Source organism: Lonchura striata, chromosome 11, assembly GCF_050655825.1.
Source record: "Lonchura striata isolate lonStrDom1 chromosome 11, ASM5065582v1, whole genome shotgun sequence".
NCBI classification, from domain to species: Eukaryota; Metazoa; Chordata; class Aves; order Passeriformes; family Estrildidae; genus Lonchura; species Lonchura striata.
In genome coordinates, this window is record NC_140713.1 from 1,901,958 (window position 1) to 1,921,507 (window position 19,550).

Sequence of the window (19,550 nt, forward strand, 5' to 3'; positions counted from 1 at the left end):
CAGCAAACCTTTAGATTTTCTCATCTCTCTGCCCCTGTGTTGGTTTGGTGTTTTCATTTTGAGACCCTTTCATTTGTTTTTGTTTGGCTTTAAATTTTATTTCTGTTTGTTCTTAATGAATCTGGTTTTTTAAGAATTGTAAAAGATTCTAAATTTGTTTCTTAGCTCACATTATTTAAAAGAACAGACTTTAGTTACACTCTGGGCCTGTAAATAAGTGACAACCAAAATACAACAAAAAGGCTTTCAGGTAACATCCCTACAAATATAAATTCTCAGTTTTAAATTCTCTTAGACTGAAACTTAGTCCATATTTTCTTAAAATAAAGCATTTGCTTAAGCCTCAATCCTGTATCAAGCAGTGACATCAGTGAATTCTGCAAGTGTAAGGTTTGTCCTTGATCCAGGGCTTCTTTCAGGTTTAGAGCCTAAATTAGCAACTCCAATATCAGAGTTGCAGCTGCTCAATTCCATTTCTATGGGAGTACTCACCTGAGGTGAAAATCCACACTGGGGAGGCAGCTCCAGTGGAGGAATGTCCACTAATGCTTCCAGCTCCATGGAATCCTCAAAACCCAGGACAGGCAGGATGTGAGGAACATGTCTGTACACAAAAAGTGACTGGTTTTGTCCTCAGACATAGCTTTGGGTAATCTTGAAAAATGTGGAAATAGCCTAATGAATTGTGGTTTGTTATCCTGGGATTTAACTGTTCAGAAGTGCTAAAATATCAATTAACATTTCCAGGGCTGATTGTATGTGTTGGCCCTTTGTTCCCCTCTGCTGGCCTGAGGCAATCCAAAGGCAAGAACAATTTCCCAAGTTAGGAAGAGGGATGGAACACATCAGTAATAAGGTCAAGATTATAAAGATTGGAATAGAAAGAAAAGATTGCTAAGAGAGCATGGAAAAAAAAAATCCTTGCACCAAATATCACCATTATCTGCTGAACAAAACAATGCACTGTGCAGTTTGGGTGGCTGAATTTTGGTTTGTGACAGTGGATTAGAAAGGAATACACAAAAATATAATTTCTTTAAAAGGCATCAAGAGAGGGAATTATACAGATTAGTCTGTGGCATCTCAAGAATTTATCTTGGATACAGAAATAAATTTAAATGCAGTGGCACCAGCTGTGTCCCAGTGCAAGACAAGATGAGAAATTATAAAAAAGTAGGAAAAAAGTAATCTTCCAGTTTGAGTGAAATGCCTCCTATGCTACATGAAGGGAGGAAGGGATAAAGCCCTTGGATAAGTTCAGATTTCAGAACAAATATCTTTGGTCTAGGGAGCTGAATTTCTGGAAATTGTAGTTCAGATTATCCCATGGCTGTGAGAACCCATGAGGGCTCATCCTGACCAAGAGCAGGAGAAACCACAACACTGTCACCTCATCCTCCCTCAGGCAGAGTCACTCCTTCCTGCTCCTCTTGCTCCAAGATGAGGCAGAGTCACTCCTTCCTGCTCCTCTTGCTCCAAGATGAGGAAGCATTAATTAATGGGGATAATGAGCCTTACAACATGCTTAAGAAAAGTGAAGTGGGGAATCCCCAGGTTCTTCAGCACTGAGATGGATTTTGAACCCTGACAAAATCACAAAACCCAAATTTATTAACAACTCTCTGCAGCCGTAACAAAGGGCCACACCCCCACCCCTCATTCCTGCTGGAGAAGAACATTCCCTTGCCATGGCAGCCATGAAGTGGGGTTAAGGAGCATTGCAGCCAAACCATGAGTCTCCTGAAACCCATGGTCTTGCCTGGCACCTGCCTTCCCTGTGAGGTAATTCTGCTTTACTGCTCTGCTTGTGACAGAGCTGATGGGTGCTTCAATCTCTTGAAAAAAATCAAAGCACATCCAAGGATGGCTTGGCCTGGCCTCTGCAGCTTTTCAGGGATGTTTTCCTCTCACACCTGGAGAGACCAGCACTTAGAGGGCATTAAAATCTCATTTCCCCTGCTGTAATACCATGGTCTCTAATAGGGGCTCATCCAGAAATTCATCTGCTAAACTTATAATCAAGGTAAAGCTACGCAAGAAAACCCCAGGGGCCATGCAAACTATCCAGACTATTAAAAACTGATTTTGCTGGGGCTCCCTTCCTAATTGCTGAGGTGTTCCTACAATAAACCTTTCCTTGCTAGTAACACTGAAAACAATTATGGAGACAGCCACTATAGTTGTTTCTCCCTAATATTTTACAGCTTTGTGGTTCGGTTTTTTTCCCCACCCCACAAATTTACAGAGTTGTCCTTGTGAAGATAAAAAGATAGGATGAGCAGCTGAGATCATTGGTTTGGTTGAGAAAATAAAACCCAATAAGTTCCAAACACATGATGAAAGAGACATGTAAGGAGACAAGTGAGAAGGGGATGCTTTAGGTTTGAAATTCCAATCCAAGCTGAAAGAACAGGATTTCCATGCAAATGTGTGACACCTTTCCTTGCACTACAGTTCCTAAGGGGCATATGGGGGGTTTACAGGTTTTTAAATTTTTATTTATAATAAATTTACTGTTTACTGACACAGTCTGACAGGTTTCTGACAGCAATCTTTCAGTTTATTTACACAGTCAATAGCAATCTAACTTACTGATATATATTTTGAGTCCTCCTTATCAATTTTTCCAGAAATTAAAGTCTTCAGGCTTGCTTACACCAAGTTTTTCTCCTGAAAACTCTGGAAGCTCTCAACTAATTAGCATAGATGTAAGGCTGACTTGTTTCTGCAAATGATTTACAAGATGTGCTCTGATTGTTCTTCAGTACCTGATGCATTCCCTTCTACTCAACCACATTTAATGCATTTCAATAAAGGCACGAAATTATCTCCCTAGGAATGTGACTCAGCCAACAATGTCACGCACTGTAACACTGAAAGTTTTTGCTCTATTCTGCATTGGTTAATTATGAATGTTTTTTTCTAATGGATGCATTTTAGAGAAATGAAGAGAAGGGATTCATTTCTCACAGAGGGTGACAGCAATCATCCTTAGGTGTTGAACAGACAGCTATAAAACCAGTTAGCAACAACAGGAGTGTGAAAAGTTTATAGGAGATGTTTTCTAAAATTATTGTCTGTTGTAGCTGTCTGTTTAAAAGATTCCCCACCTCAGATATATTCTAGGCAGTCTTTTGAGGACAGAGAGGTTTTCTCACTGTCACAAACACACAGATCTGACCCACAACTTCCTGGCCAACATATGGAGCAAAAGATGTTTTGGCAGATGTGACCCTTTGAAATGAGGAAGAGTTTAAAGGAAACCACCCTAAAAGCAATCTGGTGATGGTGGCCAGTTGTACAATGGCATCCTGATGGCAAAGGATCACTTTTGCCTGAATTTGGCAAAAATAAAAAAAACTTTAATTTTTTAAAAAATATACAGAGAAGTAAAAGAGAAAGGAACTTGTAGAGGCAAGGTCTCTTCTACCATCATAAAGGAATTGTTCATGGTTTTGAAGGATCAAATGCTGGATCCAGCAGCAGTGCTGGGAACCTGTGAACTGAAGTTTCCTGAGGGGTGGATTTGGTTACAAAACCTTGCTTTGGACAACTGCTCTAATCAAGATTGTTGTTAGCAGGTCTAAAATCCAGAGGGAAATAAGGAATAACCAAGTCTCTGGACTAAAAGTGGCTGAACAGTACTTAAAAACTTCAGACCAGCAAAAGTTATGGTTTTAAATGTTCTAGAATCGTGATTATTAAAGTTATGATTTGGCCCATGTTGCCAGGGATAATAGTGCTTTATGTCCTGTGCCTGTGTTCCCAAATCCTGAGCTAATCCTCATGCCATGCCTTGATCTTGTTTTATCAGCAAGAAGCATGCTTCAGAATTAAATGTATTTGCCAAATCTGAATCTGTCACCACCAGCAGATCATCTGTCTGTCACAAAAACCCTATAAATCTTACAGTGAATATTTCTAGACCATAAACTTGATACAAAAATGAATTAAAATTTTTAAAAAGACATTTAGGCTGGAGCACCCAGTACTAGGTCATTTCCACCTTACATTCAGTAATTGCTGGTTTACAGGTACAGATCATGCTGGGGACAAACCCCGTGTTTATTTACTCTTTGAAATGTGTTTTTAACATGTTGTATTGATCAAGGCAGCTCCCTTCCTGAAACAGGAGGGCTCAGACTATAACAAAAGTACATATTTATATCCTGATAATGCCCAATCACTGTACAGAGAGCAGAAAATAACCAGCTCTCAAATCTCCAAGAACAAGAATTGGTGGGGTTTATAGGCAAAGCTCTTGGGAGAAGTCTGGGAACAAGAGAAACCTCAAATCCCAGAGCAGAGCACAGAGTGATCAGAAAGCAGCACATCCATATCCAAGACACAAAACAACAATCCCTTGTCAGGAGAAGCAAATGACTCTGTGCATCTGCTGACAGGGCCTGGGGGAGAGCCAAGGCACAGCTTTGCATTAGGAGCAGCAAGGGAATGGGACACCAGCTCCAGTTCCACCCCAGCACCCCAAAAGTGTCACCATGGGGTGGCCAATCACTGATAAATCCCTACACTGCAACTGCAAATAAAGTACTGCAAAGTTATTGTTATGGCCTCAAATACATATTTATGAAGGAAAGTAAAGAAAATAATATATCATCAGTTTTCAAGAGGTTTTATAGCAACCCCTTATCCCATTAACCTCTGGTAATTTATAACAGGCTGTCATATCATTAACACAATAAGTCAATAATTGCTGCCACTACATTTCCTATCTGTGCTCACAGTGTTCCCCACTTCAGCAAGAGGGATGATTAATGAAGTTTTTGCACAGCCTCTGATACTTGTATTTATCTTTCAGCAAACACAAAGTTCAGTTGATCACAGCACATGGGAAATTGACTTTAATTTGCATCAGTTGACAAGAGAACCAGGATGGTCATACCTGGAAAGTTATTTCATTTCATAGTAGAAGGGAAAAGGAGAATAAGAATCAAATGCTTGCCAAGGTCTTTTTAAACTCACATTTTCCTCATATAACTGTTTTCTGTCAAAACAAACCTTCATTCAAAAATGAAACTAGCTCTCTTCACTGGAGAAATAACCTTCACTATGCAAATTAATTCACTTTCCCAACCTTGCAAACAAATGCTTCCACAGAGAACAAAAATAGTGAGAATCCTATTAGCAGCTTTGCTGCTCCTTGCACCCACAACTCTCCCAATAGCTGCAATAAAAGCATCAGGAGCAGAGCAGAGCCAGTGCTGAGCACTTGGGAAAGCCAAAGTGGCATCAGTGTTATAGCTCATATCACTCAGTGCTTACTTGAATTAACAGAAAAGTCAAGTGAGGCACAGCCTCTCCTCACCTGCCTGTCCCAGCAGAAAGGGAGATTCAGGTACTTTGCAAAATAAAAATTGAAAAGCTACACAAAAATTGAGATTTCCTTATTACAGCCTTTCTTCTTTTCCTTCAAGGGCTGAATTTTTAAGTCAATTGAGAGACAGATCTGTTTTTCATAAAGTTGTCATTATTTTTTGTATTTTGGGCGGTATTTTATGTTGCTGTATCATTCCCCAGCTTCACTGTTCCAAAGGAACAATGCACTATTCCCAAATTCAGATTCTCAAGTTCAAAGAGCAACCCTGCCACAAACCAAGTCATGCCAATGCTTTAAGTAAAGCAGCCCTCCAGGATGAGCCCTTCTAAATGAGGTTCCACGTTTGAGTAAATTCAGAATACATCATTAGGCTCTGCTGCAAGGAGCTCAGGTGCAGAAGAAAGAGCCAGACCCATCAATGCCATGAGCTAACCTGGCAGCATGGGGAAAAGGAAGGTGTGAAAGCACATGTCTGAGCACTCCAAAATTCACTGGCAGACCAGGCTTTTCTGCAACAGGAAAGGTCAGCTTGAAAAAACCTATGTGTATGATAATATCTCATTAATAGTTCCTTCTTTACTGGGACATCTGGCATTTTAAAACACTCTGTATAAGCAACAATCAGATTTAACACTCTGGTGTTCAAATACCAAGAGACAACAAACTCAGGTTTAAAATCTAAAGATGATTTTTACTGTGCAAGTGCAACATAGCCCTTTGAAGGAAAGGAACATCACCTGCATGGAGATTATTTCCCACTTTGTTGACTGTTCTCTGGAGAATTTCTACGAAGTTTTTATTCAAATTTTTAAGAAACACTAATTTTAACAAAAGAAACCAAAAAAACCCCAAAAAACCCCAACAAAACTAAACTCCAAAATCACCCAACTCAGAAGCAGTGGTTCAAAATTCCTGCCTAGAGTCTAAATTTTATTTATCTGTTTAGTGACAACATTCATGCGCACACACATGCATTAGACAATATCCTTTCCCAAGGCATTGACTACAGTACCCTAGGTATTTAAGTATTTCTATGCCAGACTTTAAAGTACACCAAATTTACATTCTATAAATGTTATTAGACCATTCAAAACATCTGACATTTCTGCAGAAATACATTAATGAGATACTCCAGAGACTATGATTCGTGTTAAATCATTTCCCTCAAAGGAAATTCTATGTTAAATACATAGCAAATACTGTCTCACACAAAAGAAAAATAAAAAAAATGCTTAAGTGGAAAACTTTTTATTCATTTGCTTTCAAACCCATTTTCTAAACATTAGCCGGGGCTTGCTGCCTGCTCCCAGCCCACCCGGCCAGCTCCAGGAAACTGATTCCAGCTGCAACTCCAGCTGCTCCACCCGGCTGCACTGGAACCCCCACGTGCAGCTGCATCACCTGCTGCCCCAGCAAGGGCTCCCAAGGTGGGGCTGCACCCAGAACGACCGGAGACCTTTTCTGCCACGTTTTCTGGTCACCTCTGCACAGGGCAGCCCCAGTAACGCCTTCCTTGTTGCACAGAAAATCCACTTCCTGCACTCTTCCCCGAGAGTCCTGGCCCAAGCTGGGGGAGAATATTTCTTTTAAAGTGTAATTTAGAATCGCTCCTCTGTCTGACTGTGGGCAGATGTGAACCTGTAGCTGCCAGGGTCCCATCACTGATACTCGTAAATAAAAGAAAATTTTATGACCTGTCAGGTGCTGGCCGTGAGTTTGTCAGAAGAAAATTAGCATGTTGTCCCAAATTCAAGGAAAATATCTTAAACAGATTCTATCTCAATTAGCCAGACCATCTGACACGCACAACAGGTCTGATACAGAGACAAAAAGGGTGTATTTTCACAGTGGAGGAGGAGAGCTTCCCTTCACACCACCTGTGCACTGCAGAACACATTTGCTCTTATTTCCAATAACATGTAAAGAACTTTGAAACTATTTGTAAAAATCAGACAACTATTAATGTTCAGTTTTTTATATAAAAATAACATCTCTAAACATCTTGCCACTGCCTATGAGAAGAGTACATGAAAAATATGCAAAAACTAGGATGAAAAACCAGCATTATGCATTGGAACTTTTACCCCCCCCCCCCCCCCCGGCCCGCCCCCCAAATTCTGACAGTTCAACTATACTTCAACCAGTCTGTTCCATAAAGTCAGCCCAGAGTGGAAAATCCAGTGGGAAGCTAAATTTATGTCTCTCATGGCATTGGGACTGGAGGTAGATAGATAGATAGATAGATAGATAGATAGATAGATAGATAGATAGATAGATAGATACAGAGATACAGAGATACAGAGATACAGAGATAGATAGACTCATATATATAAATATATACATATATACTTATACATATCTAATAAAATAAGTAATTTAAGTAAAAATGCTTAGATGTTATGAAGTCCAGTTTCTCTCAGCTTGGAAACCTGGATGTTTTGTGTTCTTCTTAAACTCGCTGCAACATATCTGTATTGACAAAGAAAGGAAAAATCCCAGAAATTCCTTCATATAGTTATAATATAAATCAAAGCAATCCAAGATGTTTTACCTCCTGGAATATCTGTGTCAGCCCTCCTCCACCCCTCACCTTCCAGGCCTCTCCTGAAGCCCACAGGACACAAAAAAAACCCCCTCTGCAGTAACTGGGAGGTACCAAATTGCCCCTTTGGGAAGGAGGGGCACTGCCATCCCTGCTCCCAAGGCTCTCCCAGTGGATGCGCTCCTTCTCTTCTCTGCCTGGGAGCTCCAGCCTGGAGCCACACTGCCCAAAGACCCTGAGCTATGGGCAGGGCTTGGACAGCTGCTCAAGAACAAACTGGCATCTTAGTAAAAGCTCTTTTGCTGAGAATTGTGTGCATTTAGCAACACCTTATTATGTAACTGTGCCTCCCAGTCTTTCACCATGTTCCATGCCTGCTTTTGGGGCTAAGGTCATCAAGGGACTGCCTTAATCATCTGCCAGCACTCAACACTGGGATGCGCACCCACACACGGCACTTTCAGTGCAGTGCCACAGGATTTCTAGTTTGCTTTTTTTTGGGTTTGCAGAGCAAAGCAACACGAGTGTTTTGGAAATATCATAACCTGGTAGAGAATATCTTTCTGCTGGAAGCTGCCAGCTTTTCTCCCCCAGGCCTCTACCACACTTCTGAGCCCATTTCAGAAAGTGCTCTGTGTTTGTGTGGATCATGGTTTTACACAATGGCCACAATAACTGTGTTTATGCAAACAGAAGAAATTTGCCAGATAGAGGTAAAATATGACAGGAGCGTGGTACAGAGTAGGGTCTATTTCTGTCTTTTCCCACTAGCAGAGCCCACATTTCCTGGGCAGAACGACAGCTCCCTTTAAGGCAAGCCAGCTTGAGTTTTTAATAGGGAACTGTAATAGATGTTAACCCCCAGGTCACCTTCCAAGCACAGAATCCATAAATTGCTTTCTAAAATAACAAAATCATGTCTGAACAGGATATGTACTCAACATATCAGTGCTATGATATAAAATAACTGCTACTTAAAATAGACTCCTAAAAATTCTCTTCATTACTAACAATTATTTATTAAATATTTAGTATTTCACTTTATGGCAGAAAACCCCAAAATCTAAGAGGTCATTTGAGAGCAGCATGACCCCTTCCAGATATCTGGGGAAAAATCTATTTACTGTGTGAAAAAAATTTGCTTTTTATTTTCTTTTTATAACAGTTCCCCTTTCAGATATCATAAGCAGGAAGCTTGCAAGGCACAGTATGTGAATTATCTTGAAAAGAGGCTGTCATCTTAGGTTTATGGAAATGGAGTAAATCTCCAGCTTAAACAGAACGAGAATAATGACTTCCTTTATATTCCTTCAGCACAGCTTTAAGAGCAAACACAAATCATCTGGGTGATATTTCAAAATCAAACTGAAATACAGGGTATATGTTGCAGTCATCATATATAGAGAGGCTGGTGCTGTTCTGTGAAAATATGATTAACCAGGTTCAACAAGTGAGCAAAGAGCCAGTTAAATATATATAGTTCCCTGCAAGTTCTACTTGCTCAGCTGGGCTATTCACACCTTGGATTAAAATTGCCATTTCCATGCCCACAGCTCAGCAAAGGGACCAGGTTTCAGGGCAGGCACAGAAAGCAGGGCTCCAGAATTCAGGGGCTGACAGCTACTAAAACAGACCTCTGGTGGCTGCCAGAATTGTCTGGCTAATTGGGATAGAATTGGTTTAAAATATCTTCCTTTTATTTGGGACAACATGATGATTTTCTTCAGACAAACTCGCAGTCAACACCTGACACCACCTCAGGGACTGGACAGAGCAGGGCCCCTTTTACTTCCTTTAAGGACAGGGACCTGAAATCTTCAAAAGAGGCTCAGTACTCAGAACATGGCTGAAGTAAGGATGAGTGTTGTGCTGCTTTTCCAGAAAAGAAAATACTTTAGTGCAGTTCAGCTGCACAAAAACTACAGAACAAACCTTGGATTACAGCTATGAGGAACACATGTTGATCTTTAGGAAATAAAAAAGCTGTCAGGTGCACAGAATACGGTACCTGGCAGCCAGGGGTGCCTCCCTGTCCCTCAGGACACTGGGGCCTCCCACCACCAGACATTTAGGGCAAGCAGGAGACAACACAAATTCCCTCCCTCATTGTTGTCCCTTTTGCTGTCATAGCAGCAAGGCTTCTGGTCCTTGTAAAGTTGGACTTGTTGCTCCAAAATAGACATAAATAATATATCTAATGCAAATATAAAAGAGTTGACAAATAGCTGCGTAATGAACCACATCCAGTAGTTCATAATTCCCCATTAAGAGTCTAATAAAAACCATTTACCTCAAAGTGGCTTCACAGCCCAATCTCTGCCTGATAAAGACATAACCAGAAGTCTTCTGGCAAACTCAAAAGCTTCACCACCCTCAAGGTATCCCACAGTGGTGGGGTTGTACATACAGCACCAATTCTGAAAAATACCATTTAAAACGTGCTTTCAAGAGAACACTTCCTGCAACTTTAAAGATGACACATGGAGGGTTCTGGTGCTTTCGCATGCAGGGAGAAAATTTGCATTGCTTGAGGTGATTTCCACTTTGAAAAACTTTTAAATCACTGAGGAGCTGTCCACAGACAAAGATTTTTACGTCTTTGGGTAACTGCTTTCCCTTTGAGAGTTTTCTTGTTATTGTGTAATTCCCTTTTTGAAGATTTGCATATTGATGAAGGAGCGCCTTTGAAGATTTCCACATTGTTGGGAACCCGAGCAGACCTTGGAAAAAACCTCCCATCCTGGAAGATCTGCCTCCAAAATAATGTGCATCAACAGAGTATTACCCTCTTAAAAACAGCTTCACTGCTGTCTTCATTTAGAGACACAAAATTTTCTTTCTTAATGCACACAAAGCTTTCACTTTGTAAAGCTTCTAGAAAACAGATCACACAAAAATTGAGTTCTTTTTCTCCAGAAATTCTAACAAGAATTACCAAAGAGAAAGCAGGGAGCTGACAAAGTGTTATCAATTTTTTCCTGCCAAACAACAATGGTGTCACTCCTGCAGCAGCAGGTGGGGAGAGGAAATGTCCCACGAGGGCTGGAACTGGAGCTCTGTGCTGGGATCTTTCAGGACAGCAGCACCAAAAGCCCCTGATTTAGGCAATTTTGCCCTAAAACAACCAAATGTTGAGTTTTGGTTGTATTTGCTTTTGTTCTTTTTTTACAATGCATTTTTACTTAGTCAAACCAACCCATTCTAAACCACCAGATTTTAGCAAAACAATGCAACAAAATAATTTGGCAAGCTTGCCTTAACGACCAAACTACACCCAAACCCCAATTTGCAAGATGCTTTCCAGTTCCAATTAAGCATGAGTGTCCAATAGCACTTCCAAGTGGAAGAACAGCCAGGAAAAAAAATCTGGGTTTTTTAGTATTTCATTATGTAGCTAACATTGTGCACACAGCAGTTAAATCTTCTGGCTTGTTCTATATGCTAACAAATAAAGCAGTTACGGGTGTAAGAAACCTTTTTAATATACTTTTATGGAATTCTGAAGTATTCATTTAAGAGAATTCTCAATTACAAAAATATTAATTCAATGTATCTATCAAGCATTGAGCCAGCCTCAAGTCAGCAAAGGCTGAAATAAGTCAAAATTGGTGACAGGACAATCTTTTGAAGAACCCTCCAGTATACTGAGGTCAGAAATAGCTCAGCTGATGTCACATTTTCAAAGCCTTCTAAAACCCAAATCTGGATCTTTTCATTAACAGAAATTAGGTTTGCAGCCATTGGCTCTGTTGGATATGGGGAACCTGGAGCTTCTGTTTTTCTACACCTCCCAAAATAAAAGAGAATTCAGCCATTGTCCTTTTGAGAGGAGGAAAAGGACAAAAGACACTAATGCAGAACTGGAAAGGGGAGGAAGTGGGAGGAGGAATAGCTCCATCAAGAAAAGGAAGGATTGAAAGAGTTTGATCTGTTGATTTGCAAGAGAATGAGGATTGTGATCTCAACTGAAGCAAATATCCTGGGCAGGTTTATTCATAGTGATTTTCAATAAATCACCAGAGTTGTAAGTTAATTGCTATGAAAAATAACATTATTTTTCGCATGCATGGCCATGGATGGCTTTGTTACTGTAAGCACGAGCTTGGCTGTCAGGGATCATTTCCTGAAAGCCTCTGAAGGTTTCCTATGGCAGTACAAAAGCAGTCATTCTCAGGGAGCAGGGCAGGGCAGGAGAAGGGAGGGAAACAAGCATGAACAACCTCCATTCATCAGCAGGAAGCTGCTACAGGCTGGCAGTGATTAATCAGATTAAGTAGCTATTGACCAGCCACAATTAAAAAATATTTAGTGGCCTGCTCTAGAAAGCTGGAAGGAGATATTTCATCTGTTCTCATACAAATTAGTTTCCTTAGTTTAATGCAGCATGTTTAACTTTAAGCCTAAAATCTGGATTTTTTTTTTTTTTGTACTATCTCCTCAAGTTCACATCAAATTATTTGATAATATTACTTGAAGGGCCCATTCCATCACATCCTTGAAATGGACTCTTTGAAGAGGTACTGCTGTGTGAAGTTTCAGTCTCTTTTTCCTCCAGCATCTTGAACTTCCACCATGTCTCACCCAGATATTTCCTCATATTTCAAACTAGCACAGCATATAACATTAGTTTTAAATGGCTGCACACCAAAGCTAAGATCTCTAAATAATTTCTGGCAAACCAGAAATTCAGTTTCTAATAAAGCCTCAAATCAAGTTAAAACACAAGAAGAACTTCTGGAAATGCTCTACAGAGCTCTAATTTCTGTTGGACCTCATCAGTCAGTCAGGAAAACAGATTTCTGTTTTTTAACAAAATGCTCCTCTTTCAAGAAAAGAAACAAAAAAAAAAAAAAAGAAAAAATAAAAACAAACAAAAAACCAAAACAAAACAGACCACCCCACAAAAAACCCAACCAACCAAAAAAACCCCAAAACCACAAAAAAATACTGACCAAAAAAAAACAAACAAAAAGACCACACACACACAAAGAAATCCTACCAAAAAAAAAAAAAAATCCACAAATAAACAACCATCCAACAAACCCCACAAGCACAGAACAGTCAAAAATCTGAAAATACACATTACAGGTAACTTTGGCCCTGATAGCCAATTGAAAGTGGCAAAAAGAACTTCTTCTGTTATGCTTTTATTCAAATTTAGTTCCAGCACATTTCCCCAGTGGGGGCACAGAGCCCTACAACCCATGGGACAAAGCTGCTCAAACACCTGGGCAGCTGCCAGCAGCATGTCCTGACAATTCCCAGGCAGAGACAGGGGTAAAAATCCCCAGACCCACCAATACCAACAAACACGAACGCCAAAGCGGTGTAAACCAACAGTTTAATGTTAAAATAGCTTAGAAAGGGCTGTAAAAGAGTTGTAAATTGTTAAGCAGCGCTGTTAGTTTGGTTATGGTAAAAGGAGTTCACAGGTCACTCATAAGAAATACGGTACTCACGCACCGTATTACACCTAAGTAAAGCGCAGCCAGCCCGGCAGAAGCGTCACGGGCCAATCGAGCCCTTAAACCTTCGTGCAAATGAAGGATCCAAACAGAAACCAACCCACAGGGACAAACCCAGGATAAAAAGGGACACGGACCCAGCGAACCCGTGCCGCTCCCCCTGGAACATCGGGGCCATCGCTGCTCAGCAGAGCCAGCGCCGGCACCGCAGCGTCCCTGACGGGAATGCTCCTGCTCAGCCCGGGGCCCCTTGCTGCAGGCCTTTCTTGTTGTTATAATAAATGCTGGAATCACTTCTAGTACCGGCAGCGTGGGCCCCTTTCCAACACCTTAGGGGCTCTGCCTATTCCAGGGGAAGGAGAAAAGCAACCCTAATGAATCCTAAAGGCTCCTCCTCACGCCCCAAATCCAAGCCCTTATCCACAGTGCAACACCTCGCATACATCACTGCTCGCTGCAGCCAAACCCGTCCTTCCAGAAACACCAACATTTGTGTTTTGGCACGTGCTGCCCTGTGAGCACAGCAACACAGCTCCCTGGCACACCACAGCTACTCCTGCCATTAAATACTACAGCTTAAAAATGGGCCAGTTTATGCTTTAACCCCTGCTTCAGTGGTTAAATTGAAAGAGTTTCAACAGTGACTACCCCCTCACAGAGGGTCATAATAGCATCTTCTGGCTTATAATTACTATTAGTCACCTCCAAGGCACAACGGATCAGTCATATGAGTGCCAGAGAGCCTGAAATATGTGAAATTAGGTTTCACTCACTCCAGCAAGGTTTGCAATTGGTACACACTTTAAGATTCACCATTAGTTCCAAAATAAACATTGTACTTGTAAAATATAGGTTATGGTTTAAAGCACTCAGTGGCTGAGACTGCTCTGAGGTATTACCAAGATGCATCAATTGGTTCACAATTAACAATAAAAACGCAAATGATGGGACAGACTTCAGCTGTCCAGGAAAGCTGGACGTTCTTCCAGAATGTCCCCCTGATTGCTCTAGGCTGGGGCAGAAGGGCTGGAAAGCCACCCAGAGGGGAAAGGGCTGGGGGTGCTGGTGACGGGGCTGGACAGAGCCACCCCACCAAGCCCGGTGCCAGCCCCGGGGTGACACAGCCCGGGCAGGGCTGTCCCTGCGCCGGCCCTGCTGGCCCTCACAGAGACGGACATGGAGCACGGGGGGTGGCCAGGGCAGGGAACGAGCTGGGGACGGGCTGAGCCCAGGAGGGGCTGAGGGAGCTGGGGGGGCTCAGCCTGGAGCAAAGGAAGCTCAGGGCCCTTCTGGCTCTGCACAGCTCCTGCCAGGAGGGGACAGCCGGGGGGTCGGGCTGTGCTCCAGGAACAGGGACAGGAGCAGAGGGAACGGCCCCAGGCTGGGCCAGGGCAGGCTCAGGGTGGATTTTGGGAACAATTTCCTCACAGAAAGGGTTCTCCAGCCTGGCACAGCTGCCCAGGGCAGGGGTGGAGTCCCCATCTCTAAAGGGGTTTAAAATCCATACAGCTGTAGCACTTGGTACATGGGTTAGAGGTGGCCTTGGCAGTGCTGGGTTAATTTAAGATCTGAAAGTCCTTTTCCAACCTAAGCAATTCTATGATTTCCCAAGAAATTCCCTCAGTGCCTCTATCAGCCAGAGTCCCTGCTGCAGGCAGAGCCCCCTGTCCCTGCTGGCAGTGTCACCCCCACAGACAGCAAGGCAGCAGCTGGGGTTGTCTGCACTCTGAGCAGCAGCACAACAACCCTCCTCGGCTATTCGGATCCCACCAGCTCCCATCATGTAGGAGATCACTGATCTTCTCCTTAAGTACAGCTTTGTGACACCCCTTATTCTGTCAAGCCTCTTCACACACACCCATGTGACAGAACATGCCGTGTTTTGGATTAGATATTGTCACAGAGAATGTTTTAAATAATGAAACCCGGAAACAGTTTTACAACTTGTTATCCTGAATACATCCAGAAATTTTGTCCCAGCTTGCCCAGCTTTCCTCCCATATTCAGCATTGCTTTGGTAGAACCAAAATTTCATGTCCATTTTTCATAATTTTGAGTGAAGCACATCACAGAAAAATTTCTTGAGGTCACAGTGGAACTTACACAGGGATCAGTGACAAAATCACTACAGGCAAAGTGCTCCACTGTGGGGAATCTGAAATTCCTCAGCTTTTTGTCTGTTCTGGAAGAAACAACTGAACTGTGAGCATGCAACCCTCTCTATTATAAATGCAGACATTTGGCTACAAAACACTGATGAGTTTGTAGGTTTGTCTGATACAACCATATTTGTCATGGAATTGAGACATTTTTTGGCTCTTCTATTTCACTGAAGATACACAAACTGCACAAAAGGCTTCATTTCCAACAAATATCCCATCCAGTAACTGAAGTGAACATTGCAAGACAGAGACCTCAGTTCATGCTTAAAAAAATTCTTTGGTATAAATATGGATTTAATTATTTTCACCTTGCTTCCTTGTTCCTTTTAGAAATACAAGGCCATGCAGTTAATTATTCACACAAAAATCTCCTCTCCACACAATTACAGAATAATAATTAGGTTTATTCACACATTTGCTTTTTCAGAGCTTACAGACCAGTAAAAAATGAAAATATTTGAAGTTAAATTAGTTTTGTGCTGACAACTCATAAATCATGGGACTTCACTTTGAGTTTGGATGACAGAGAATGGCACCTAACCTTTCTACATTCCTATTCCAAGGCAGAATCATCTTGAAAATACAGCCAGAGCAGTGAATTGCCTCTTCCGCTGAAAATCAGGTGACTTTCATCGCTCGGGACTGAGGCACAGCTTAACAAACTATTACAGAATGGTATCTTTGGTTTTAAATTAAATGTCAAGCACAGTTATACAGTGGTGGAATAGCCTGGGCTGTCTGGCAAAAGTGCAGCATATTGCATGCAGAACATCAGGAGATAAGACAGGGAAACCCAGCCAACCAGAAAAGCTGAGCTGCAGGAGGGATGAGCCCGGAACAGAGACAGACAAGCCCTGCCACTCCAATTGCCTTCAGTGCTGCTGTCACTCAGCCCCTCTGAGCCCAGGGAGCAAGCCTGGCACAGGAGAGGGATGCACTCAGAGGGGTCTGCATGGCAAAGGAAAGATTCAGATACATAAGGAAGAAGCTTCACATTTTGTTACTGAACAAATTGTTAAGGAGAAAAAAAAAACAGAAAAATTAACGTGCACACAACTGACCTTATGTTCCACTATCTAAAAAGTTTTGTAGCATGTGTGGTTTTTTGGGGATTTTTGGGGCGTTTTCTTTCTTTTGGTTTTTTTTTTTTTTTTTAATTTGTAGCATGCCTTTAGCATAAGGCAAGGAAAGGCACAAATGCCCTTGTTTACAGGTACAAAAATCATCTTTAGAAGCCCAAGAATACATTATGCCACATCTTCATGGTCAGATCTTAAAGCTCTTTTCCAACCTAAGCAATTAGATGATTCCCAGAAAAAAGTGCTCAGTGCTTCTGTGTTCCAGCCCCGACCCACCAGAGCTCAGCCTGTGCTGGTGTCAGTTCCCAGGGGTCACCTGTGGGCTGCAGGGACCTCTGTGAGGAGGGAACGGGGCTGTCCCATGTCCCAGCATTTATAGGTTAGCCGTAAGCTCAAAAGCAGCTGTCTCTTGTGAGGATGTACCCCTGTCCAAGCTCCCCCGGGCCAGCCCACGCCCTGAGGGATGGATGCTCGCCGCTCCTGCTCGCACAGGACAGCAGAAGGTGAATCTTCACTTCCTCACACTGGCACCGTGCAGGGATCGAGAGCACAGACGGCTGTGCCAGCAAAGCCAAGCCAGTTATTACACAGCTTACCAGCATTTATAGGTCACTGTGTTTGTACAAAGCTTTTCACTCTGACCCTGTGGCATTGGAGTCCCTGGGTGAGCAAGGATAGCTTGGATTCCATCTACACAGGGACTCCCAGCCAATGTCATCCAGCTCTAAATGCAGATGTATCATTGGGCAGAGACTGGATGGGGCTAAGACTCAAGGAATTACATGTGTAATTGGAGCTCCTAGAAAAAGAGCTGGCGCAATAAACTCGAGGCTGTTTGTACAAGAGCCCTGGAGTGTGAGTCTCTGTCTCCAACCCACACCCACATTCACGTTACATGACCCCTTTGTCCCAGTCCCCATTAGAAACAATCTTCTGATTATTCTTCTCCCACTAGTAATGTCCTTTGTTATGTCTTCCACCAGGGAAGTCCTTGCTGCATCTTCATTCGTCAAAGTGGTCAGCATTAGAGGGTCAGAGTGACCAGATGTGATGTCTTCACTTCTTTCTTGCCTTGAGTTTGTCTCTCCCTCAGTTTCGCTGTACCAGGGCCACAAGGTCTGCAATGCTGCCCAGCTCGGCTTCTGTAGCTGTCTGATCTCTGACAGGACCCTGCCAGTGCCAGCACAGCCCTGACACAGCACAGTGACACTACCCAGAGCAAGGGAGAGAATGAGACACAACCCCGGAACACCAAAAAAAAAAAAAACAAAAAAAAAAAAACAAAAAAAAAAAAAAAAAAAAAAAAAACAAAAAACCAGGGGAGAGCCCTGTTATCCATCAGAGAAGATACATTTTGTACAACCACAGGATGGTTTGGGCTGGAAGAGATTTAAAGCCCATTCAGTGCCACCCCTGTCATGGCAGGGACACCTCCCACTGTCCCAGGCTGCTCCAGCCCCAGTGTCCAGCCTGGCCTTGGGCACTGCCAGGGATCCAGGGGCAGCCACAGCTGCTCTGGGCACCTGGGCCAGGGCTGCCCACCCTGCCAGGGAACAATTCCTAATTCCCAATATCCCATCCAGCCCTGCCCTCTGGCAGTGGGAGCCATTCCCTGTGTCCTGTCCCTCCAGCCCTTGTCAATTGTCTCTCTCCATCTTTCCTGCAGCTCCTTCAGGCCCTGCAAGGCCACACTGAGCTCACCCCAAAGCTTCTCCTCTCCAGGTGAACAATCCCAGCTCTCCCAGCGTTAAAGGCTCCAGGAGAGCCACATTATCCTTTTGATAGGAAACAGATTTTGTGAGGCAAAGCTGGCACTGAGGTAGTGGCAACACCTCACCTGATCAATGGTTGCCTGGTGATGGGTGTCTTGTCACCCATCACCACCAGAGCCAGGGTGTTTATGCCACCACTGAAAGCTCCACTGCAGTGCACAGCAGGAACAGCTGTATTTTGGCTGCTTTATAGCATTTAGATTTTCTAGCCTTTGTTAAATCTTGTTGCACAGATGTTCCAGTAAGTGATCAGGAGCTTCAAATAACAGTCAATAATCCATCCTCCTGATAGCCTGGCTCTACAACTTGTGCTGTCTGAAGCTGTCACATGAGCTGTTTTGTGCGAAGATAGAGTGACACTGAAAGAAAGTTAAAGACCTGGCGTTGATCTCCAAGCTTGTGCCAGTGAGTGCAGTGGGGGATTTAATCAGCCCACCAAATAAAAATTAAAGTTTCACGTGGTCGTGACTGATCCACACAGATTTCATTCTCAAGAGGCAACAGAGCTGTTTAAAAGTTTGAACCATACAGCGTTTCTAGGTACAGTTAATTTGTGACTTTTTACTATGAAAACATTTTAAATGCCTGTCATTTTTAACTTATGAAGTTATTATCAGGCTCAGCTAACAACAGAATACTGCATATTACTGCAGTAATTAGTAACCCATTTTCTCAAAAGGCTGAATTTTTTAAGAACATGACAATAAGCCCTTTCATCTTCATAAACTTTCAGGATCCAATATTGACAATTTCATTTCCAGAAGTTACAGTTGATAATCTGCTGCCCCCTCACCTGTGCCTGACACAGCTGCCACTGCCATGAGGACGCTGAGCCAGGTGCTGAGGTGACATTTGTTCAACCACTCCAGTTTCTAACTGGAGTCAATAGCTATTAAATTTTCAATTTTCATGCTTGAGCTCAAGTTAATTATCTATTGTATGAAGAAAAGCCGATAAAGAACTTTTAGAACTGTGATTCCACTTAGCAGCAAACCAAGAAACACTTTGCACTGCAAACCATCCCATCCATTGGGTTCAGTTTCCTGTTCACATCCTATGATGACTTTATTTTAACCCCTCCTGGTCCCCTCAGCTTCAGTAAAACACAGTTTGCCTGTGTTAGAGATACTTGAGCAGGACATTTGCCTTACTCTGCTCCAGGCATCCTGGCTTATATTTGCAGCCATAAATT